Genomic DNA, 18112 nt, shown 5'->3' with positions numbered 1-18112 from the left:
TGGAATTTAAAAGAGGAAAAAAAAGTGAAAAAGCCAACGGCAGGCAGTGTTCCTAAGTGGTCTCCCTCCCAAGTACTGACTGCGCTCGACGCTGCTTAACTTCGGTGATCCGACGAGAACCGGTGTTTTCAGCGTGATATGGCCGTTGCCAAGAGTGCTAGATAATAATTCGAATTTAAATTAAGTGAGACAAATTGACCTTCATCTTTCTAAAACAATAACAAAAAGAAAATATGTTTGCTTTTTTCATATCTATCGGATTTTAAATGAGGAAAAAAAAGTGAAAAAGCCAACGGCACGCAGTGTTCCTAAGTGGTCTCCCTCCCAAGTACTGACTGCGCTCGACGCTGCTTAACTTTGGTGATCGGACGAGAACCGGTGTTTTCAGCGTGATATGGCCGTTGCCGAGAGTGCTATTTAATAATTCGAATTTAAATTAAGTGAGACAAATTAACCTTCATCTTTTTAAAACAATAACAAAAAGAAAATGTTTGCTTTTTTCATATCTATTGGAATTTAAAAGAGGAAAAAAAAGTGAAAAAGCCAACGGCACGCAGTGTTCCTAAGTGGTCTCCCTCCCAAGTACTGACTGCGCTCGACGCTGCTTAACTTCGGTGATCCGACGAGAACCGGTGTTTTCAGCGTGATATGGCCGTTGCCAAGAGTGCTAGATAATAATTCGAATTCAAATTAAGTGAGACAAATTGACCTTCATCTTTTTAAAACAATAACAAAAAGAAAATATGTTTGCTTTTTTCATATCTATAGGAATTTAAAAGAGGAAAAAAAAGTGAAAAAGCCAACGGCACGCAGTGTTCCTAAGTGGTCTCCCTCCCAAGTACTGACTGCGCTCGACGCTGCTTAACTTCGGTTATCGGACGAGAACCGGTGTTTTCAGCGTGATATGGCCGTTGCCGAGAGTGCTATTTAATAATTCGAATTTAATTAACCTTCATCTTTATAAATCAATAAGAAAGAGAAGATATGTTTGCTTTTTTCATATCTCATGGAATTTAAAAGAGGAAATAAAAGTGAAAAAGCCAACGGCACGCAAAGTTTCCAAGTACTGACTGCGCTCGACGCTGCTTAACTTCGGTGATCGGACGAGAACCGGTGTTTTCAGCGTGATATGGCCGTTGCCGAGAGTGCTATTTAATAATTCGAATTTAAATTAAGTGAGACAAATTAACCTTCATCTTTTTAAAACAATAACAAAAAGAAAATATGTTTGCTTTTTTCATATCTATTGGAATTTAAATGAGGAAAAAAAGTGAAAAAGCCAACGGCACGCAGTATTCCTAAGTGGTCTCCCTCCCAAGTACTGACTGCGCTCGACGCTGCTTAACTTTGGTGATCGGACGAGAACCGGTGTTTTCAGCGTGATATGGCCGTTGCCGAGAGTGCAATTTTATAATTCGAATTTAAATTAAGTGAGACAAATTAACCTTCATCTTTTTAAAACAATAACAAATAGAAAATATGTTTGCTTTTTTCATATCTATTGGAATTTAAAAGAGGAAAAAAAAGTGAAAAAGCCAACGGCAGGCAGTGTTCCTAAGTGGTCTCCCTCCCAAGTACTGACTGCGCTCGACGCTGCTTAACTTCGGTGATCCGACGAGAACCGGTGTTTTCAGCGTGATATGGCCGTTGCCAAGAGTGCTAGATAATAATTCGAATTTAAATTAAGTGAGACAAATTGACCTTCATCTTTCTAAAACAATAACAAAAAGAAAATATGTTTGCTTTTTTCATATCTATCGGATTTTAAATGAGGAAAAAAAAGTGAAAAAGCCAACGGCACGCAGTGTTCCTAAGTGGTCTCCCTCCCAAGTACTGACTGCGCTCGACGCTGCTTAACTTCGGTGATCGGACGAGAACCGGTGTTTTCAGCGTGATATGGCCGTTGCCGAGAGTGCTATTTAATAATTCGAATTTAAATTAAGTGAGACAAATTAACCTTCATCTTTTTAAAACAATAACAAAAAGAAAATGTTTGCTTTTTTCATATCTATTGGAATTTAAAAGAGGAAAAAAAAGTGAAAAAGCCAACGGCACGCAGTGTTCCTAAGTGGTCTCCCTCCCAAGTACTGACTGCGCTCGACGCTGCTTAACTTCGGTGATCCGACGAGAACCGGTGTTTTCAGCGTGATATGGCCGTTGCCAAGAGTGCTAGATAATAATTCGAATTCAAATTAAGTGAGACAAATTGACCTTCATCTTTTTAAAACAATAACAAAAAGAAAATATGTTTGCTTTTTTCATATCTATAGGAATTTAAAAGAGGAAAAAAAAGTGAAAAAGCCAACGGCACGCAGTGTTCCTAAGTGGTCTCCCTCCCAAGTACTGACTGCGCTCGACGCTGCTTAACTTCGGTTATCGGACGAGAACCGGTGTTTTCAGCGTGATATGGCCGTTGCCGAGAGTGCTATTTAATAATTCGAATTTAATTAACCTTCATCTTTATAAATCAATAAGAAAGAGAAGATATGTTTGCTTTTTTCATATCTCATGGAATTTAAAAGAGGAAATAAAAGTGAAAAAGCCAACGGCACGCAAAGTTTCCAAGTACTGACTGCGCTCGACGCTGCTTAACTTCGGTGATCGGACGAGAACCGGTGTTTTCAGCGTGATATGGCCGTTGCCGAGAGTGCTATTTAATAATTCGAATTTAAATTAAGTGAGACAAATTAACCTTCATCTTTTTAAAACAATAACAAAAAGAAAATATGTTTGCTTTTTTCATATCTATTGGAATTTAAATGAGGAAAAAAAGTGAAAAAGCCAACGGCACGCAGTATTCCTAAGTGGTCTCCCTCCCAAGTACTGACTGCGCTCGACGCTGCTTAACTTTGGTGATCGGACGAGAACCGGTGTTTTCAGCGTGATATGGCCGTTGCCGAGAGTGCAATTTTATAATTCGAATTTAAATTAAGTGAGACAAATTAACCTTCATCTTTTTAAAACAATAACAAATAGAAAATATGTTTGCTTTTTTCATATCTATTGGAATTTAAAAGAGGAAAAAAAAGTGAAAAAGCCAACGGCAGGCAGTGTTCCTAAGTGGTCTCCCTCCCAAGTACTGACTGCGCTCGACGCTGCTTAACTTCGGTGATCCGACGAGAACCGGTGTTTTCAGCGTGATATGGCCGTTGCCAAGAGTGCTAGATAATAATTCGAATTTAAATTAAGTGAGACAAATTGACCTTCATCTTTCTAAAACAATAACAAAAAGAAAATATGTTTGCTTTTTTCATATCTATCGGATTTTAAATGAGGAAAAAAAAGTGAAAAAGCCAACGGCACGCAGTGTTCCTAAGTGGTCTCCCTCCCAAGTACTGACTGCGCTCGACGCTGCTTAACTTCGGTGATCGGACGAGAACCGGTGTTTTCAGCGTGATATGGCCGTTGCCGAGAGTGCTATTTAATAATTCGAATTTAAATTAAGTGAGACAAATTAACCTTCATCTTTTTAAAACAATAACAAAAAGAAAATATGTTTGCTTTTTCATATCTATAGGAATTTAAAAGAGGAAAAAAAAGTGAAAAAGCCAACGGCACGCAGTGTTCCTAAGTGGTCTCCCTCCTAAGTACTGACTGCGCTCGACGCTGCTTAACTTCGGTTATCGGACGAGAACCGGTGTTTTCAGCGTGATATGGCCGTTGCCGAGAGTGCTATTTAATAATTCGAATTTAATTAACCTTCATCTTTATAAATCAATAAGAAAGAGAAGATATGTTTGCTTTTTTGATATCTCATGGAATTTAAAAAAGGAAATAAAAGTGAAAAAGCCAACGGCACGCAAAGTTTCCAAGTACTGACTGCGCTCGACGCTGCTTAACTTTGGTGATCGGACGAGAACCGGTGTTTTCAGCGTGATATGGCCGTTGCCGAGAGTGCTATTTAATAATTCGAATTTAAATTAAGTGAGACAAATTAACCTTCATCTTTTTAAAACAATAACAAAAAGAAAATATGTTTGCTTTTTTCATATCTATTGGAATTTAAAAGAGGAAAAAAAAGTGAAAAAGCCAACGGCACGCAGTGTTCCTAAGTGGTCTCCCTCCCAAGTACTGACTGCGCTCGACGCTGCTTAACTTCGGTGATCCGACGAGAACCGGTGTTTTCAGCGTGATATGGCCGTTGCCGAGAGTGCAATTTTATAATTCGAATTTAAATTAAGTGAGACAAATTAACCTTCATCTTTTTAAAACAATAACAAAAAGAAAATATGTTTGCTTTTTTCATATCTATTGGAATTTAAAAGAGGAAAAAAAAGTGAAAAAGCTAACGGCACGCAGTGTTCCTAAGTGGTCTCCCTCCCAAGTACTGACTGCGCTCGACGCTGCTTAACTTTGGTGATCGGACGAGAACCGGTGTTTTCAGCGTGATATGGCCGTTGCCAAGAGCGCTAGATAATAATTCGAATTTAAATTAAGTGAGACAAATTGACTTTCATCTTTTTAAAACAATAACAAAAAGAAAATATGTTTGCTTTTTTCATATCTATAGGAATTTAAAAGAGGAAAAAAAAGTGAAAAAGCCAACGGCACGCAGTGTTCCTAAGTGGTCTCCCTCCCAAGCATTGACTGCGCTCGACGCTGCTTAACTTCGGTGATCGGACGAGAACCGGTGTTTTCAGCGTTATATGGCCGTTGCCAAGAGTGTTATTTAATAATTTGAATTTAATTAACCTTCATCTTTATAAATCAATAAGAAAAAGAAGATATGTTTGCTTTTTTCATATCTCATGGAATTTAAAAGGGGAAATAAAAGTGAAAAAGCCAACGGCACGCAGAGTTTCCAAGTACTGACTGCGCTCGACGCTGCTTAACTTCGGTGATCGGACGAGAACCGGTGTTTTCAGCGTGATATGGCCGTTGCCAAGAGTGCTAGATAATAATTCGAATTTAAATTAAGTGAGACAAATTGACCTTCATCTTTCTAAAACAATAACAAAAAGAAAATATGTTTGCTTTTTTCATATCTATTGGATTTTAAAAGAGGAAAAAAAAGTGAAAAAGCCAACGGCACGCAGTGTTCCTAAGTGGTCTCTCTCCCAAGTACTGACTGCGCTCGACGCTGCTTAACTTCGGTTATCGGACGAGAACCGGTGTTTTCAGCGTGATATGGCCGTTGAAGAGAGTGCTATTTAATAATTCGAATTTAATTAACCTTCATCTTTATAAATCAATAAGAAAGAGAAGATATGTTTGCTTTTTTGATATCTCATGGAATTTAAAAAAGGAAATAAAAGTGAAAAAGCCAACGGCACGCAAATTTTCCAAGTACTGACTGCGCTCGACGCTGCTTAACTTTGGTGATCGGACGAGAACCGGTGTTTTCAGCGTGATATGGCCGTTGCCGAGAGTGCTATTTAATAATTCGAATTTAAATTAAGTGAGACAAATTAACCTTCATCTTTTTAAAACAATAACAAAAAGAAAATATGTTTGCTTTTTTCATATCTATTGGAATTTAAAAGAGGAAAAAAAAGTGAAAAAGCCAACGGCACGCAGTGTTCCTAAGTGGTCTCCCTCCCAAGTACTGACTGCGCTCGACGCTGCTTAACTTCGGTGATCCGACGAGAACCGGTGTTTTCAGCGTGATATGGCCGTTGCCGAGAGTGCAATTTTATAATTCGAATTTAAATTAAGTGAGACAAATTAACCTTCATCTTTTTAAAACAATAACAAAAAGAAAATATGTTTGCTTTTTTCATATCTATTGGAATTTAAAAGAGGAAAAAAAAGTGAAAAAGCTAACGGCACGCAGTGTTCCTAAGTGGTCTCCCTCCCAAGTACTGACTGCGCTCGACGCTGCTTAACTTTGGTGATCGGACGAGAACCGGTGTTTTCAGCGTGATATGGCCGTTGCCAAGAGCGCTAGATAATAATTCGAATTTAAATTAAGTGAGACAAATTGACTTTCATCTTTTTAAAACAATAACAAAAAGAAAATATGTTTGCTTTTTTCATATCTATAGGAATTTAAAAGAGGAAAAAAAAGTGAAAAAGCCAACGGCACGCAGTGTTCCTAAGTGGTCTCCCTCCCAAGCATTGACTGCGCTCGACGCTGCTTAACTTCGGTGATCGGACGAGAACCGGTGTTTTCAGCGTTATATGGCCGTTGCCGAGAGTGTTATTTAATAATTTGAATTTAATTAACCTTCATCTTTATAAATCAATAAGAAAAAGAAGATATGTTTGCTTTTTTCATATCTCATGGAATTTAAAAGGGGAAATAAAAGTGAAAAAGCCAACGGCACGCAGAGTTTCCAAGTACTGACTGCGCTCGACGCTGCTTAACTTCGGTGATCGGACGAGAACCGGTGTTTTCAGCGTGATATGGCCGTTGCCAAGAGTGCTAGATAATAATTCGAATTTAAATTAAGTGAGACAAATTGACCTTCATCTTTCTAAAACAATAACAAAAAGAAAATATGTTTGCTTTTTTCATATCTATTGGATTTTAAAAGAGGAAAAAAAAGTGAAAAAGCCAACGGCACGCAGTGTTCCTAAGTGGTCTCTCTCCCAAGTACTGACTGCGCTCGACGCTGCTTAACTTCGGTGATCGGACGAGAACCGGTGTTTTCAGCGTGATATGGCCGTTGCCGAGAGTGCTATTTAATAATTCGAATTTAATTAACCTTCATCTTTATAAATCAATAAGAAAGAGAAGATATGTTTGCTTTTTTCATATCTCATGGAATTTAAAAAAGGAAATAAAAGTGAAAAAGCCAACGGCACGCAAAGTTTCCAAGTACTGACTGCGCTCGACGCTGCTTAACTTTGGTGATCGGACGAGATCCGGTGTTTTCAGCGTGATATGGCCGTTGCAGAGAGTGCTATTTAATAATTCGAATTTAAATTAATTGAGACAAATTAACCTTCATCTTTTTAAAACAATAACAAAAAGAAAATATGTTTGCTTGTTTCATATCTATTGGAATTTAAAAGAGGAAAAAAAAGTGAAAAAGCCAACGGCACGCAGTGTTCCTAAGTGGTCTCCCTCCCAAGTACTGACTGCGCTCGACGCTGCTTAACTTCGGTGATCCGACGAGAACCGGTGTTTTCAGCGTGATATGGCCGTTGCCGAGAGTGCAATTTTATAATTCGAATTTAAATTAAGTGAGACAAATTAACCTTCATCTTTTTAAAACAATAACAAAAAGAAAATATGTTTGCTTTTTTCATATCTATTGGAATTTAAAAGAGGAAAAAAAAGTGAAAAAGCCAACGGCACGCAGTGTTCCTAAGTGGTCTCCCTCCCAAGTACTGACTGCGCTCGACGCTGCTTAACTTCGGTGATCCGACGAGAACCGGTGTTTTCAGCGTGATATGGCCGTTGCCAAGAGTGATAGATAATAATTCGAATTTAAATTAAGTGAGACAAATTGACCTTCATCTTTCTAAAACAATAACAAAAAGAAAATATGTTTGCTTTTTTCATATCTATCGGATTTTAAATGAGGAAAAAAAAGTGAAAAAGCCAACGGCACGCAGTGTTCCTAAGTGGTCTCCCTCCCAAGTACTGACTGCGCTCGACGCTGCTTAACTTTGGTGATCGGACGAGAACCGGTGTTTTCAGCGTGATATGGCCGTTGCCAAGAGTGCTAGATAATAATTCGAATTTAAATTAAGTGAGACAAATTGACTTTCATCTTTTTAAAACAATAACAAAAAGAAAATATGTTTGCTTTTTTCATATCTATAGGAATTTAAAAGAGGAAAAAAAAGTGAAAAAGCCAACGGCACGCAGTGTTCCTAAGTGGTCTCCCTCCCAAGTACTGACTGCGCTCGACGCTGCTTAACTTCGGTGATCCGACGAGAACCGGTGTTTTCAGCGTGATATGGCCGTTGCCAAGAGTGCTAGATAATAATTCGAATTTAAATTAAGTGAGACAAATTGACCTTCATCTTTCTAAAACAATAACAAAAAGAAAATATGTTTGCTTTTTTCATATCTATCGGATTTTAAATGAGGAAAAAAAAGTGAAAAAGCCAACGGCACGCAGTGTTCCTAAGTGGTCTCCCTCCCAAGCATTGACTGCGCTCGACGCTGCTTAACTTCGGTGATCGGACGAGAACCGGTGTTTTCAGCGTTATATGGCCGTTGCCGAGAGTGTTATTTAATAATTTGAATTTAATTAACCTTCATCTTTATAAATCAATAAGAAAAAGAAGATATGTTTGCTTTTTTCATATCTCATGGAATTTAAAAGGGGAAATAAAAGTGAAAAAGCCAACGGCACGCAGAGTTTCCAAGTACTGACTGCGCTCGACGCTGCTTAACTTCGGTGATCGGACGAGAACCGGTGTTTTCAGCGTGATATGGCCGTTGCCAAGAGTGCTAGATAATAATTCGAATTTAAATTAAGTGAGACAAATTGACCTTCATCTTTCTAAAACAATAACAAAAAGAAAATATGTTTGCTTTTTTCATATCTATTGGATTTTAAAAGAGGAAAAAAAAAGTGAAAAAGCCAACGGCACGCAATGTTCCTAAGTGGTCTCTCTCCCAAGTACTGACTGCGCTCGACGCTGCTTAACTTCGGTGATCCGACGAGAACCGGTGTTTTCAGCGTGATATGGCCGTTGCCAAGAGTGCTAGATAATAATTCGAACTTAAATTAAGTGAGACAAATTGACCTTCATCTTTTTAAAACAATAACAAAAAGAAAATATGTTTGCTTTTTTCATATCTATAGGAATTTAAAAGAGGAAAAAAAAGTGAAAAAGCCAACGGCACGCAGTGTTCCTAAGTGGTCTCCCTCCCAAGTACTGACTGCGCTCGACGCTGCTTAACTTTGGTGATCGGACGAGAACCGGTGTTTTCAGCGTGATATGGCCGTTGCCGAGAGTGCTATTTAATAATTCGAATTTAAATTAAGTGAGACAAATTAACCTTCATCTTTTTAAAACAATAACAAAAAGAAAATATGTTTGCTTTTTTCATATCTATTGGAATTTAAAAGAGGAAAAAAAAGTGAAAAAGCCAACGGCACGCAGTGTTCCTAAGTGGTCTCCCTCCCAAGTACTGACTGCGCACGACGCTGCTTAACTTCGGTGATCCGACGAGAACCGGTGTTTTCAGCGTGATATGGCCGTTGCCGAGAGTGCTATTTAATAATTCGAATTTAAATTAAGTGAGACAAATTAACCTTCATCTTTTTAAAACAATAACAAAAAGAAAATATGTTTGCTTTTTTCATATCTATAGGAATTTAAAAGAGGAAAAAAAAGTGAAAAAGCCAACGGCACGCAGTGTTCCTAAGTGGTCTCCCTCCTAAGTACTGACTGCGCTCGACGCTGCTTAACTTCGGTTATCGGACGAGAACCGGTGTTTTCAGCGTGATATGGCCGTTGCCAAGAGTGCTAGATAATAATTCGAATTTAAATTAAGTGAGACAAATTGACTTTCATCTTTTTAAAACAATAACAAAAAGAAAATATGTTTGCTTTTTTCATATCTATAGGAATTTAAAAGAGGAAAAAAAAGTGAAAAAGCCAACGGCAAGCAGTGTTCCTAAGTGGTCTCCCTCCCAAGTACTGACTGCGCTCGACGCTGCTTAACTTCGGTGATCCGACGAGAACCGGTGTTTTCAGCGTGATATGGCCGTTGCCAAGAGTGCTAGATAATAATTCGAATTTAAATTAAGTGAGACAAATTGACCTTCATCTTTCTAAAACAATAACAAAAAGAAAATATGTTTGCTTTTTTCATATCTATCGGATTTTAAATGAGGAAAAAAAAGTGAAAAAGCCAACGGCACGCAGTGTTCCTAAGTGGTCTCCCTCCCAAGCATTGACTGCGCTCGACGCTGCTTAACTTCGGTGATCGGACGAGAACCGGTGTTTTCAGCGTTATATGGCCGTTGCCGAGAGTGTTATTTAATAATTTGAATTTAATTAACCTTCATCTTTATAAATCAATAAGAAAAAGAAGATATGTTTGCTTTTTTCATATCTCATGGAATTTAAAAGGGGAAATAAAAGTGAAAAAGCCAACGGCACGCAGAGTTTCCAAGTACTGACTGCGCTCGACGCTGCTTAACTTCGGTGATCGGACGAGAACCGGTGTTTTCAGCGTGATATGGCCGTTGCCAAGAGTGCTAGATAATAATTCGAATTTAAATTAAGTGAGACAAATTGACCTTCATCTTTCTAAAACAATAACAAAAAGAAAATATGTTTGCTTTTTTCATATCTATTGGATTTTAAAAGAGGAAAAAAAAAGTGAAAAAGCCAACGGCACGCAGTGTTCCTAAGTGGTCTCTCTCCCAAGTACTGACTGCGCTCGACGCTGCTTAACTTCGGTGATCCGACGAGAACCGGTGTTTTCAGCGTGATATGTCCGTTGCCAAGAGTGCTAGATAATAATTCGAACTTAAATTAAGTGAGACAAATTGACCTTCATCTTTTTAAAACAATAACAAAAAGAAAATATGTTTGCTTTTTTCATATCTATAGGAATTTAAAAGAGGAAAAAAAAGTGAAAAAGCCAACGGCACGCAGTGTTCCTAAGTGGTCTCCCTCCCAAGTACTGACTGCGCTCGACGCTGCTTAACTTTGGTGATCGGACGAGAACCGGTGTTTTCAGCGTGATATGGCCGTTGCCGAGAGTGCTATTTAATAATTCGAATTTAAATTAAGTGAGACAAATTAACCTTCATCTTTTTAAAACAATAACAAAAAGAAAATATGTTTGCTTTTTTCATATCTATTGGAATTTAAAAGAGGAAAAAAAAGTGAAAAAGCCAACGGCACGCAGTGTTCCTAAGTGGTCTCCCTCCCAAGTACTGACTGCGCACGACGCTGCTTAACTTCGGTGATCCGACGAGAACCGGTGTTTTCAGCGTGATATGGCCGTTGCCGAGAGTGCTATTTAATAATTCGAATTTAAATTAAGTGAGACAAATTAACCTTCATCTTTTTAAAACAATAACAAAAAGAAAATATGTTTGCTTTTTTCATATCTATAGGAATTTAAAAGAGGAAAAAAAAGTGAAAAAGCCAACGGCACGCAGTGTTCCTAAGTGGTCTCCCTCCTAAGTACTGACTGCGCTCGACGCTGCTTAACTTCGGTTATCGGACGAGAACCGGTGTTTTCAGCGTGATATGGCCGTTGCCGAGAGTGCTATTTAATAATTCGAATTTAATTAACCTTCATCTTTATAAATCAATAAGAAAGAGAAGATATGTTTGCTTTTTTGATATCTCATGGAATTTAAAAAAGGAAATAAAAGTGAAAAAGCCAACGGCACGCAAAGTTTCCAAGTACTGACTGCGCTCGACGCTGCTTAACTTTGGTGATCGGACGAGAACCGGTGTTTTCAGCGTGATATGGCCGTTGCCGAGAGTGCTATTTAATAATTCGAATTTAAATTAAGTGAGACAAATTAACCTTCATCTTTTTAAAACAATAACAAAAAGAAAATATGTTTGCTTTTTTCATATCTATTGGAATTTAAAAGAGGAAAAAAAAGTGAAAAAGCCAACGGCACGCAGTGTTCCTAAGTGGTCTCCCTCCCAAGTACTGACTGCGCTCGACGCTGCTTAACTTCGGTGATCCGACGAGAACCGGTGTTTTCAGCGTGATATGGCCGTTGCCGAGAGTGCAATTTTATAATTCGAATTTAAATTAAGTGAGACAAATTAACCTTCATCTTTTTAAAACAATAACAAAAAGAAAATATGTTTGCTTTTTTCATATCTATTGGAATTTAAAAGAGGAAAAAAAAGTGAAAAAGCTAACGGCACGCAGTGTTCCTAAGTGGTCTCCCTCCCAAGTACTGACTGCGCTCGACGCTGCTTAACTTCGGTGATCCGACGAGAACCGGTGTTTTCAGCGTGATATGGCCGCTGCCAAGAGTGATAGATAATAATTAGAATTTAAATTAAGTGAGACAAATTGACCTTCATCTTTCTAAAACAATAACAAAATGAAAATATGTTTGCTTTTTTCATATCTATCGGATTTTAAATGAGGAAAAAAAAGTGAAAAAGCCAACGGCACGCAGTGTTCCTAAGTGGTCTCCCTCCCAAGTACTGACTGCGCTCGACGCTGCTTAACTTTGGTGATCGGACGAGAACCGGTGTTTTCAGCGTGATATGGCCGTTGCCAAGAGCGCTAGATAATAATTCGAATTTAAATTAAGTGAGACAAATTGACTTTCATCTTTTTAAAACAATAACAAAAAGAAAATATGTTTGCTTTTTTCATATCTCATGGAATTTAAAAGGGGAAATAAAAGTGAAAAAGCCAACGGCACGCAGAGTTTCCAAGTACTGACTGCGCTCGACGCTGCTTAACTTCGGTGATCGGACGAGAACCGGTGTTTTCAGCGTGATATGGCCGTTGCCAAGAGTGCTAGATAATAATTCGAATTTAAATTAAGTGAGACAAATTGACCTTCATCTTTCTAAAACAATAACAAAAAGAAAATATGTTTGCTTTTTTCATATCTATTGGATTTTAAAAGAGGAAAAAAAAAGTGAAAAAGCCAACGGCACGCAGTGTTCCTAAGTGGTCTCTCTCCCAAGTACTGACTGCGCTCGACGCTGCTTAACTTCGGTGATCCGACGAGAACCGGTGTTTTCAGCGTGATATGGCCGTTGCCAAGAGTGCTAGATAATAATTCGAACTTAAATTAAGTGAGACAAATTGACCTTCATCTTTTTAAAACAATAACAAAAAGAAAATATGTTTGCTTTTTTCATATCTATAGGAATTTAAAAGAGGAAAAAAAAGTGAAAAAGCCAACGGCACGCAGTTTTCCTAAGTGGTCTCCCTCCCAAGTACTGACTGCGCTCGACGCTGCTTAACTTTGGTGATCGGACGAGAACCGGTGTTTTCAGCGTGATATGGCCGTTGCCGAGAGTGCTATTTAATAATTCGAATTTAAATTAAGTGAGACAAATTAACCTTCATCTTTTTAAAACAATAACAAAAAGAAAATATGTTTGCTTTTTTCATATCTATTGGAATTTAAAAGAGGAAAAAAAAGTGAAAAAGCCAACGGCACGCAGTGTTCCTAAGTGGTCTCCCTCCCAAGTACTGACTGCGCACGACGCTGCTTAACTTCGGTGATCCGACGAGAACCGGTGTTTTCAGCGTGATATGGCCGTTGCCGAGAGTGCTATTTAATAATTCGAATTTAAATTAAGTGAGACAAATTAACCTTCATCTTTTTAAAACAATAACAAAAAGAAAATATGTTTGCTTTTTTCATATCTATAGGAATTTAAAAGAGGAAAAAAAAGTGAAAAAGCCAACGGCACGCAGTGTTCCTAAGTGGTCTCCCTCCTAAGTACTGACTGCGCTCGACGCTGCTTAACTTCGGTTATCGGACGAGAACCGGTGTTTTCAGCGTGATATGGCCGTTGCCGAGAGTGCTATTTAATAATTCGAATTTAATTAACCTTCATCTTTATAAATCAATAAGAAAGAGAAGATATGTTTGCTTTTTTGATATCTCATGGAATTTAAAAAAGGAAATAAAAGTGAAAAAGCCAACGGCACGCAAAGTTTCCAAGTACTGACTGCGCTCGACGCTGCTTAACTTTGGTGATCGGACGAGAACCGGTGTTTTCAGCGTGATATGGCCGTTGCCGAGAGTGCTATTTAATAATTCGAATTTAAATTAAGTGAGACAAATTAACCTTCATCTTTTTAAAACAATAACAAAAAGAAAATATGTTTGCTTTTTTCATATCTATTGGAATTTAAAAGAGGAAAAAAAAGTGAAAAAGCCAACGGCACGCAGTGTTCCTAAGTGGTCTCCCTCCCAAGTACTGACTGCGCTCGACGCTGCTTAACTTCGGTGATCCGACGAGAACCGGTGTTTTCAGCGTGATATGGCCGTTGCCGAGAGTGCAATTTTATAATTCGAATTTAAATTAAGTGAGACAAATTAACCTTCATCTTTTTAAAACAATAACAAAAAGAAAATATGTTTGCTTTTTTCATATCTATTGGAATTTAAAAGAGGAAAAAAAAGTGAAAAAGCTAACGGCACGCAGTGTTCCTAAGTGGTCTCCCTCCCAAGTACTGACTGCGCTCGACGCTGCTTAACTTCGGTGATCCGACGAGAACCGGTGTTTTCAGCGTGATATGGCCGTTGCCAAGAGTGATAGATAATAATTCGAATTTAAATTAAGTGAGACAAATTGACCTTCATCTTTCTAAAACAATAACAAAAAGAAAATATGTTTGCTTTTTTCATATCTATCGGATTTTAAATGAGGAAAAAAAAGTGAAAAAGCCAACGGCACGCAGTGTTCCTAAGTGGTCTCCCTCCCAAGTACTGACTGCGCTCGACGCTGCTTAACTTTGGTGATCGGACGAGAACCGGTGTTTTCAGCGTGATATGGCCGTTGCCAAGAGCGCTAGATAATAATTCGAATTTAAATTAAGTGAGACAAATTGACTTTCATCTTTTTAAAACAATAACAAAAAGAAAATATGTTTGCTTTTTTCATATCTATAGGAATTTAAAAGAGGAAAAAAAAGTGAAAAAGCCAACGGCACGCAGTGTTCCTAAGTGGTCTCCCTCCCAAGCATTGACTGCGCTCGACGCTGCTTAACTTCGGTGATCGGACGAGAACCGGTGTTTTCAGCGTTATATGGCCGTTGCCGAGAGTGTTATTTAATAATTTGAATTTAATTAACCTTCATCTTTATAAATCAATAAGAAAAAGAAGATATGTTTGCTTTTTTCATATCTCATGGAATTTAAAAGGGGAAATAAAAGTGAAAAAGCCAACGGCACGCAGAGTTTCCAAGTACTGACTGCGCTCGACGCTGCTTAACTTCGGTGATCCGACGAGAACCGGTGTTTTCAGCGTGATATGGCCGTTGCCGAGAGTGCAATTTTATAATTCGAATTTAAATTAAGTGAGACAAATTAACCTTCATCTTTTTAAAACAATAACAAAAAGAAAATATGTTTGCTTTTTTCATATCTATTGGAATTTAAAAGAGGAAAAAAAAGTGAAAAAGCCAACGGCACGCAGTGTTCCTAAGTGGTCTCCCTCACAAGTACTGACTGCGCTCGACGCTGCTTAACTTCGGTGATCCGACGAGAACCGGTGTTTTCAGCGTGATATGGCCGTTGCCAAGAGTGATAGATAATAATTCGAATTTAAATTAAGTGAGACAAATTGACCTTCATCTTTCTAAAACAATAACAAAAAGAAAATATGTTTGCTTTTTTCATATCTATCGGATTTTAAATGAGGAAAAAAAAGTGAAAAAGCCAACGGCACGCAGTGTTCCTAAGTGGTCTCCCTCCCAAGTACTGACTGCGCTCGACGCTGCTTAACTTTCGTGATCGGACGAGAACCGGTGTTTTCAGCGTGATATGGCCGTTGCCAAGAGTGCTAGATAATAATTCGAATTTAAATTAAGTGAGACAAATTGACTTTCATCTTTTTAAAACAATAACAAAAAGAAAATATGTTTGCTTTTTTCATATCTATAGGAATTTAAAAGAGGAAAAAAAAGTGAAAAAGCCAACGGCACGCAGTGTTCCTAAGTGGTCTCCCTCCCAAGCATTGACTGCGCTCGACGCTGCTTAACTTCGGTGATCGGACGAGAACCGGTGTTTTCAGCGTTATATGGCCGTTGCCGAGAGTGTTATTTAATAATTTGAATTTAATTAACCTTCATCTTTATAAATCAATAAGAAAAAGAAGATATGTTTGCTTTTTTCATATCTCATGGAATTTAAAAGGGGAAATAAAAGTGAAAAAGCCAACGGCACGCAGAGTTTCCAAGTACTGACTGCGCTCGACGCTGCTTAACTTCGGTGATCGGACGAGAACCGGTGTTTTCAGCGTGATATGGCCGTTGCCAAGAGTGCTAGATAATAATTCGAATTTAAATTAAGTGAGACAAATTGACCTTCATCTTTCTAAAACAATAACAAAAAGAAAATATGTTTGCTTTTTTCATATCTATTGGATTTTAAAAGAGGAAAAAAAAAGTGAAAAAGCCAACGGCACGCAGTGTTCCTAAGTGGTCTCTCTCCCAAGTACTGACTGCGCTCGACGCTGCTTAACTTCGGTGATCCGACGAGAACCGGTGTTTTCAGCGTGATATGGCCGTTGCCAAGAGTGCTAGATAATAATTCGAACTTAAATTAAGTGAGACAAATTGACCTTCATCTTTTTAAAACAATAACAAAAAGAAAATATGTTTGCTTTTTTCATATCTATAGGAATTTAAAAGAGGAAAAAAAGTGAAAAAGCCAACGGCACGCAGTGTTCCTAAGTGGTCTCCCTCCTAAGTACTGACTGCGCTCGACGCTGCTTAACTTCGGTTATCGGACGAGAACCGGTGTTTTCAGCGTGATATGGCCGTTGCCGAGAGTGCTATTTAATAATTCGAATTTAATTAACCTTCATCTTTATAAATCAATAAGAAAGAGAAGATATGTTTGCTTTTTTCATATCTCATGGAATTTAAAAAAGGAAATAAAAGTGAAAAAGCCAACGGCACGCAAAGTTTCCAAGTACTGACTGCGCTCGACGCAGCTTAACTTTGGTGATCGGACGAGAACCGGTGTTTTCAGCGTGATATGGCCGTTGCCGAGAGTGCTATTTAATAATTCGAATTTAAATTAAGTGAGACAAATTAACCTTCATCTTTTTAAAACAATAACAAAAAGAAAATATGTTTGCTTTTTTCATATCTATTGGAATTTAAAAGAGGAAAAAAAAGTGAAAAAGCCAACGGCACGCAGTGTTCCTAAGTGGTCTCCCTCCCAAGTACTGACTGCGCTCGACGCTGCTTAACTTCGGTGATCCGACGAGAACCGGTGTTTTCAGCGTGATATGGCCGTTGCCAAGAGTGATAGATAATAATTCGAATTTAAATTAAGTGAGACAAATTGACCTTCATCTTTCTAAAACAATAACAAAAAGAAAATATGTTTGCTTTTTTCATATCTATCGGATTTTAAATGAGGAAAAAAAAGTGAAAAAGCCAACGGCACGCAGTGTTCCTAAGTGGTCTCCCTCCCAAGTACTGACTGCGCTCGACGCTGCTTAACTTTGGTGATCGGACGAGAACCGGTGTTTTCAGCGTGATATGGCCGTTGCCAAGAGTGCTAGATAATAATTCGAATTTAAATTAAGTGAGACAAATTGACTTTCATCTTTTTAAAACAATAACAAAAAGAAAATATGTTTGCTTTTTTCATATCTATAGGAATTTAAAAGAGGAAAAAAAAGTGAAAAAGCCAACGGCACGCAGTGTTCCTAAGTGGTCTCCCTCCCAAGTACTGACTGCGCTCGACGCTGCTTAACTTCGGTGATCGGACGAGAACCGGTGTTTTCAGCGTGATATGGCCGTTGCCGAGAGTGCTATTTAATAATTTGAATTTAATTAACCTTCATCTTTATAAATCAATAAGAAAAAGAAGATATGTTTGCTTTTTTCATATCTGATGGAATTTAAAAGAGGAAATAAAAGTGAAAATGCCAACGCCACGCAAAGTTTCCAAGTACTTACTGCGCTCGACGCTGCTTAACTTCGGTGATCGGACGAGAACCGGTGTTTTCAGCGTGATATGGCCGTTGCCAAGAGTGCTATTTAATAATTCGAATTTAAATTAAGTGGGACAAATTAACCTTCATCTTTTTAAAACCATAACAAAAAGAAAATATGTTGGCTTTTTTCATATCTATTGGAATTTAAAAGAGGAAAAAAAAGTGAAAAAGCCAACGGCACGCAGTGTTCCTAAGTGGTCTCCCTCCCAAGTACTGACTGCGCTCGACGCTGCTTAACTTCGGTGATCCGACGAGAACCGGTGTTTTCAGCGTGATATGGCCGTTGCCGAGAGTGCTGGATAATAATTCGAATTTAAATTAAGTGAGACAAATTGACCATCTTTTTAAAACAATAACAAAAAGAAAATATGTTTGCTTTTTTCATATCTATAGGAATTTAAAAGAAAAAAAAAGTGAAAAAGCCAACGGCACGCAGTGTTCCTAAGTGGTCTCCCTCCCAAGTACTGACTGCGCTCGACGCTGCTTAACTTCGGTGATCGGACGAGAACCGGTGTTTTCAGCGTGATATGGCCGTTGCCGAGAGTGCTATTTAATAATT

The 18112-nt window shown here is 38.3% G+C and overlaps 33 non-coding genes and 37 pseudogenes across 33 annotated transcripts; all 70 read right to left on the bottom strand.

Moving 5' to 3' along the window:
- Positions 1 to 31: 31 nt before the first annotated feature.
- LOC149600492 (5S ribosomal RNA) lies at positions 32 to 150 on the bottom strand (annotated as a pseudogene).
- A 137-nt stretch (positions 151 to 287) lies between these two features.
- On the bottom strand, positions 288 to 406 carry LOC149600491 (5S ribosomal RNA). Its single transcript, XR_016378334.1, has one exon. It is a non-coding gene; the product is annotated as a 5S ribosomal RNA (ribosomal RNA).
- A 135-nt stretch (positions 407 to 541) lies between these two features.
- Positions 542 to 660, bottom strand: LOC149600490 (5S ribosomal RNA). The gene has a single exon (XR_016378160.1). It is a non-coding gene; the product is annotated as a 5S ribosomal RNA (ribosomal RNA).
- Positions 661 to 797: 137 nt separating this feature from the next.
- LOC149600489 (5S ribosomal RNA) lies at positions 798 to 916 on the bottom strand. The gene has a single exon (XR_016378529.1). It is a non-coding gene; the product is annotated as a 5S ribosomal RNA (ribosomal RNA).
- Positions 917 to 1038: 122 nt separating this feature from the next.
- On the bottom strand, positions 1039 to 1141 carry LOC149600488 (5S ribosomal RNA; annotated as a pseudogene).
- A 136-nt stretch (positions 1142 to 1277) lies between these two features.
- Positions 1278 to 1396, bottom strand: LOC149600487 (5S ribosomal RNA). The gene has a single exon (XR_016378277.1). It is a non-coding gene; the product is annotated as a 5S ribosomal RNA (ribosomal RNA).
- A 137-nt stretch (positions 1397 to 1533) lies between these two features.
- LOC149600486 (5S ribosomal RNA) lies at positions 1534 to 1652 on the bottom strand (annotated as a pseudogene).
- Positions 1653 to 1789: 137 nt separating this feature from the next.
- Positions 1790 to 1908, bottom strand: LOC149600485 (5S ribosomal RNA). The gene has a single exon (XR_016378953.1). It is a non-coding gene; the product is annotated as a 5S ribosomal RNA (ribosomal RNA).
- A 135-nt stretch (positions 1909 to 2043) lies between these two features.
- Positions 2044 to 2162, bottom strand: LOC149600484 (5S ribosomal RNA). Its single transcript, XR_016378159.1, has one exon. It is a non-coding gene; the product is annotated as a 5S ribosomal RNA (ribosomal RNA).
- A 137-nt stretch (positions 2163 to 2299) lies between these two features.
- Positions 2300 to 2418, bottom strand: LOC149600483 (5S ribosomal RNA). Its single transcript, XR_016378528.1, has one exon. It is a non-coding gene; the product is annotated as a 5S ribosomal RNA (ribosomal RNA).
- Positions 2419 to 2540: 122 nt separating this feature from the next.
- LOC149600482 (5S ribosomal RNA) lies at positions 2541 to 2643 on the bottom strand (annotated as a pseudogene).
- Positions 2644 to 2779: 136 nt separating this feature from the next.
- On the bottom strand, positions 2780 to 2898 carry LOC149600481 (5S ribosomal RNA). Its single transcript, XR_016378276.1, has one exon. It is a non-coding gene; the product is annotated as a 5S ribosomal RNA (ribosomal RNA).
- Positions 2899 to 3035: 137 nt separating this feature from the next.
- LOC149600480 (5S ribosomal RNA) lies at positions 3036 to 3154 on the bottom strand (annotated as a pseudogene).
- Positions 3155 to 3291: 137 nt separating this feature from the next.
- LOC149600479 (5S ribosomal RNA) lies at positions 3292 to 3410 on the bottom strand. Its single transcript, XR_016378952.1, has one exon. It is a non-coding gene; the product is annotated as a 5S ribosomal RNA (ribosomal RNA).
- A 136-nt stretch (positions 3411 to 3546) lies between these two features.
- LOC149600478 (5S ribosomal RNA) lies at positions 3547 to 3665 on the bottom strand. Its single transcript, XR_016378756.1, has one exon. It is a non-coding gene; the product is annotated as a 5S ribosomal RNA (ribosomal RNA).
- Positions 3666 to 3787: 122 nt separating this feature from the next.
- LOC149600477 (5S ribosomal RNA) lies at positions 3788 to 3890 on the bottom strand (annotated as a pseudogene).
- A 137-nt stretch (positions 3891 to 4027) lies between these two features.
- LOC149600476 (5S ribosomal RNA) lies at positions 4028 to 4146 on the bottom strand. Its single transcript, XR_016378158.1, has one exon. It is a non-coding gene; the product is annotated as a 5S ribosomal RNA (ribosomal RNA).
- Positions 4147 to 4283: 137 nt separating this feature from the next.
- On the bottom strand, positions 4284 to 4402 carry LOC149600475 (5S ribosomal RNA; annotated as a pseudogene).
- Positions 4403 to 4539: 137 nt separating this feature from the next.
- LOC149600474 (5S ribosomal RNA) lies at positions 4540 to 4658 on the bottom strand (annotated as a pseudogene).
- A 122-nt stretch (positions 4659 to 4780) lies between these two features.
- LOC149600473 (5S ribosomal RNA) lies at positions 4781 to 4883 on the bottom strand (annotated as a pseudogene).
- A 137-nt stretch (positions 4884 to 5020) lies between these two features.
- Positions 5021 to 5139, bottom strand: LOC149600472 (5S ribosomal RNA; annotated as a pseudogene).
- Positions 5140 to 5261: 122 nt separating this feature from the next.
- Positions 5262 to 5364, bottom strand: LOC149600471 (5S ribosomal RNA; annotated as a pseudogene).
- A 137-nt stretch (positions 5365 to 5501) lies between these two features.
- LOC149600470 (5S ribosomal RNA) lies at positions 5502 to 5620 on the bottom strand. The gene has a single exon (XR_016378157.1). It is a non-coding gene; the product is annotated as a 5S ribosomal RNA (ribosomal RNA).
- A 137-nt stretch (positions 5621 to 5757) lies between these two features.
- Positions 5758 to 5876, bottom strand: LOC149600469 (5S ribosomal RNA; annotated as a pseudogene).
- Positions 5877 to 6013: 137 nt separating this feature from the next.
- On the bottom strand, positions 6014 to 6132 carry LOC149600468 (5S ribosomal RNA; annotated as a pseudogene).
- Positions 6133 to 6254: 122 nt separating this feature from the next.
- LOC149600467 (5S ribosomal RNA) lies at positions 6255 to 6357 on the bottom strand (annotated as a pseudogene).
- A 137-nt stretch (positions 6358 to 6494) lies between these two features.
- Positions 6495 to 6613, bottom strand: LOC149600466 (5S ribosomal RNA). The gene has a single exon (XR_016378685.1). It is a non-coding gene; the product is annotated as a 5S ribosomal RNA (ribosomal RNA).
- Positions 6614 to 6975: 362 nt separating this feature from the next.
- Positions 6976 to 7094, bottom strand: LOC149600465 (5S ribosomal RNA). Its single transcript, XR_016378156.1, has one exon. It is a non-coding gene; the product is annotated as a 5S ribosomal RNA (ribosomal RNA).
- A 137-nt stretch (positions 7095 to 7231) lies between these two features.
- On the bottom strand, positions 7232 to 7350 carry LOC149600464 (5S ribosomal RNA). Its single transcript, XR_016378154.1, has one exon. It is a non-coding gene; the product is annotated as a 5S ribosomal RNA (ribosomal RNA).
- A 137-nt stretch (positions 7351 to 7487) lies between these two features.
- On the bottom strand, positions 7488 to 7606 carry LOC149600463 (5S ribosomal RNA). Its single transcript, XR_016378333.1, has one exon. It is a non-coding gene; the product is annotated as a 5S ribosomal RNA (ribosomal RNA).
- Positions 7607 to 7743: 137 nt separating this feature from the next.
- On the bottom strand, positions 7744 to 7862 carry LOC149600462 (5S ribosomal RNA). Its single transcript, XR_016378153.1, has one exon. It is a non-coding gene; the product is annotated as a 5S ribosomal RNA (ribosomal RNA).
- A 137-nt stretch (positions 7863 to 7999) lies between these two features.
- LOC149600461 (5S ribosomal RNA) lies at positions 8000 to 8118 on the bottom strand (annotated as a pseudogene).
- Positions 8119 to 8240: 122 nt separating this feature from the next.
- On the bottom strand, positions 8241 to 8343 carry LOC149600460 (5S ribosomal RNA; annotated as a pseudogene).
- A 138-nt stretch (positions 8344 to 8481) lies between these two features.
- Positions 8482 to 8600, bottom strand: LOC149600459 (5S ribosomal RNA; annotated as a pseudogene).
- A 137-nt stretch (positions 8601 to 8737) lies between these two features.
- LOC149600458 (5S ribosomal RNA) lies at positions 8738 to 8856 on the bottom strand. The gene has a single exon (XR_016378332.1). It is a non-coding gene; the product is annotated as a 5S ribosomal RNA (ribosomal RNA).
- A 137-nt stretch (positions 8857 to 8993) lies between these two features.
- LOC149600457 (5S ribosomal RNA) lies at positions 8994 to 9112 on the bottom strand (annotated as a pseudogene).
- A 137-nt stretch (positions 9113 to 9249) lies between these two features.
- LOC149600456 (5S ribosomal RNA) lies at positions 9250 to 9368 on the bottom strand. The gene has a single exon (XR_016378755.1). It is a non-coding gene; the product is annotated as a 5S ribosomal RNA (ribosomal RNA).
- Positions 9369 to 9505: 137 nt separating this feature from the next.
- On the bottom strand, positions 9506 to 9624 carry LOC149600455 (5S ribosomal RNA; annotated as a pseudogene).
- Positions 9625 to 9761: 137 nt separating this feature from the next.
- Positions 9762 to 9880, bottom strand: LOC149600454 (5S ribosomal RNA; annotated as a pseudogene).
- A 122-nt stretch (positions 9881 to 10002) lies between these two features.
- On the bottom strand, positions 10003 to 10105 carry LOC149600453 (5S ribosomal RNA; annotated as a pseudogene).
- Positions 10106 to 10243: 138 nt separating this feature from the next.
- Positions 10244 to 10362, bottom strand: LOC149600452 (5S ribosomal RNA; annotated as a pseudogene).
- A 137-nt stretch (positions 10363 to 10499) lies between these two features.
- LOC149600451 (5S ribosomal RNA) lies at positions 10500 to 10618 on the bottom strand. Its single transcript, XR_016378331.1, has one exon. It is a non-coding gene; the product is annotated as a 5S ribosomal RNA (ribosomal RNA).
- A 137-nt stretch (positions 10619 to 10755) lies between these two features.
- Positions 10756 to 10874, bottom strand: LOC149600450 (5S ribosomal RNA; annotated as a pseudogene).
- Positions 10875 to 11011: 137 nt separating this feature from the next.
- Positions 11012 to 11130, bottom strand: LOC149600449 (5S ribosomal RNA). Its single transcript, XR_016378754.1, has one exon. It is a non-coding gene; the product is annotated as a 5S ribosomal RNA (ribosomal RNA).
- A 122-nt stretch (positions 11131 to 11252) lies between these two features.
- On the bottom strand, positions 11253 to 11355 carry LOC149600448 (5S ribosomal RNA; annotated as a pseudogene).
- A 137-nt stretch (positions 11356 to 11492) lies between these two features.
- LOC149600447 (5S ribosomal RNA) lies at positions 11493 to 11611 on the bottom strand. Its single transcript, XR_016378152.1, has one exon. It is a non-coding gene; the product is annotated as a 5S ribosomal RNA (ribosomal RNA).
- Positions 11612 to 11748: 137 nt separating this feature from the next.
- LOC149600446 (5S ribosomal RNA) lies at positions 11749 to 11867 on the bottom strand (annotated as a pseudogene).
- A 137-nt stretch (positions 11868 to 12004) lies between these two features.
- LOC149600445 (5S ribosomal RNA) lies at positions 12005 to 12123 on the bottom strand. The gene has a single exon (XR_016378330.1). It is a non-coding gene; the product is annotated as a 5S ribosomal RNA (ribosomal RNA).
- Positions 12124 to 12260: 137 nt separating this feature from the next.
- On the bottom strand, positions 12261 to 12363 carry LOC149600444 (5S ribosomal RNA; annotated as a pseudogene).
- A 138-nt stretch (positions 12364 to 12501) lies between these two features.
- On the bottom strand, positions 12502 to 12620 carry LOC149600443 (5S ribosomal RNA; annotated as a pseudogene).
- Positions 12621 to 12757: 137 nt separating this feature from the next.
- On the bottom strand, positions 12758 to 12876 carry LOC149600442 (5S ribosomal RNA). Its single transcript, XR_016378271.1, has one exon. It is a non-coding gene; the product is annotated as a 5S ribosomal RNA (ribosomal RNA).
- Positions 12877 to 13013: 137 nt separating this feature from the next.
- On the bottom strand, positions 13014 to 13132 carry LOC149600441 (5S ribosomal RNA; annotated as a pseudogene).
- Positions 13133 to 13269: 137 nt separating this feature from the next.
- On the bottom strand, positions 13270 to 13388 carry LOC149600440 (5S ribosomal RNA). The gene has a single exon (XR_016378753.1). It is a non-coding gene; the product is annotated as a 5S ribosomal RNA (ribosomal RNA).
- A 122-nt stretch (positions 13389 to 13510) lies between these two features.
- On the bottom strand, positions 13511 to 13613 carry LOC149600439 (5S ribosomal RNA; annotated as a pseudogene).
- Positions 13614 to 13750: 137 nt separating this feature from the next.
- On the bottom strand, positions 13751 to 13869 carry LOC149600438 (5S ribosomal RNA). Its single transcript, XR_016378151.1, has one exon. It is a non-coding gene; the product is annotated as a 5S ribosomal RNA (ribosomal RNA).
- A 137-nt stretch (positions 13870 to 14006) lies between these two features.
- LOC149600437 (5S ribosomal RNA) lies at positions 14007 to 14125 on the bottom strand (annotated as a pseudogene).
- Positions 14126 to 14262: 137 nt separating this feature from the next.
- On the bottom strand, positions 14263 to 14381 carry LOC149600436 (5S ribosomal RNA). Its single transcript, XR_016378329.1, has one exon. It is a non-coding gene; the product is annotated as a 5S ribosomal RNA (ribosomal RNA).
- Positions 14382 to 14518: 137 nt separating this feature from the next.
- LOC149600435 (5S ribosomal RNA) lies at positions 14519 to 14637 on the bottom strand (annotated as a pseudogene).
- Positions 14638 to 14759: 122 nt separating this feature from the next.
- LOC149600434 (5S ribosomal RNA) lies at positions 14760 to 14862 on the bottom strand (annotated as a pseudogene).
- A 137-nt stretch (positions 14863 to 14999) lies between these two features.
- On the bottom strand, positions 15000 to 15118 carry LOC149600433 (5S ribosomal RNA; annotated as a pseudogene).
- Positions 15119 to 15255: 137 nt separating this feature from the next.
- LOC149600432 (5S ribosomal RNA) lies at positions 15256 to 15374 on the bottom strand (annotated as a pseudogene).
- Positions 15375 to 15511: 137 nt separating this feature from the next.
- Positions 15512 to 15630, bottom strand: LOC149600431 (5S ribosomal RNA; annotated as a pseudogene).
- Positions 15631 to 15752: 122 nt separating this feature from the next.
- LOC149600430 (5S ribosomal RNA) lies at positions 15753 to 15855 on the bottom strand (annotated as a pseudogene).
- Positions 15856 to 15993: 138 nt separating this feature from the next.
- On the bottom strand, positions 15994 to 16112 carry LOC149600429 (5S ribosomal RNA; annotated as a pseudogene).
- Positions 16113 to 16248: 136 nt separating this feature from the next.
- On the bottom strand, positions 16249 to 16367 carry LOC149600428 (5S ribosomal RNA). The gene has a single exon (XR_016378752.1). It is a non-coding gene; the product is annotated as a 5S ribosomal RNA (ribosomal RNA).
- Positions 16368 to 16729: 362 nt separating this feature from the next.
- On the bottom strand, positions 16730 to 16848 carry LOC149600427 (5S ribosomal RNA). Its single transcript, XR_016378150.1, has one exon. It is a non-coding gene; the product is annotated as a 5S ribosomal RNA (ribosomal RNA).
- A 137-nt stretch (positions 16849 to 16985) lies between these two features.
- On the bottom strand, positions 16986 to 17104 carry LOC149600426 (5S ribosomal RNA). Its single transcript, XR_016378328.1, has one exon. It is a non-coding gene; the product is annotated as a 5S ribosomal RNA (ribosomal RNA).
- A 137-nt stretch (positions 17105 to 17241) lies between these two features.
- LOC149600425 (5S ribosomal RNA) lies at positions 17242 to 17360 on the bottom strand. The gene has a single exon (XR_016378951.1). It is a non-coding gene; the product is annotated as a 5S ribosomal RNA (ribosomal RNA).
- Positions 17361 to 17722: 362 nt separating this feature from the next.
- LOC149600424 (5S ribosomal RNA) lies at positions 17723 to 17841 on the bottom strand. Its single transcript, XR_016378148.1, has one exon. It is a non-coding gene; the product is annotated as a 5S ribosomal RNA (ribosomal RNA).
- A 132-nt stretch (positions 17842 to 17973) lies between these two features.
- Positions 17974 to 18092, bottom strand: LOC149600423 (5S ribosomal RNA). The gene has a single exon (XR_016378950.1). It is a non-coding gene; the product is annotated as a 5S ribosomal RNA (ribosomal RNA).
- Positions 18093 to 18112: the final 20 nt, after the last annotated feature.

Source organism: Phalangium opilio, unplaced genomic scaffold (assembly GCF_054372755.1).
Source record: "Phalangium opilio isolate 3A_F unplaced genomic scaffold, DU_Popi_V2 ptg000360l_1, whole genome shotgun sequence".
In the NCBI taxonomy this organism is placed as follows: domain Eukaryota; kingdom Metazoa; phylum Arthropoda; class Arachnida; order Opiliones; family Phalangiidae; genus Phalangium; species Phalangium opilio.
The sequence above is the reverse complement of the archived record's forward strand: the minus strand, read 5'-3'. Positions and strand labels throughout refer to the sequence as shown.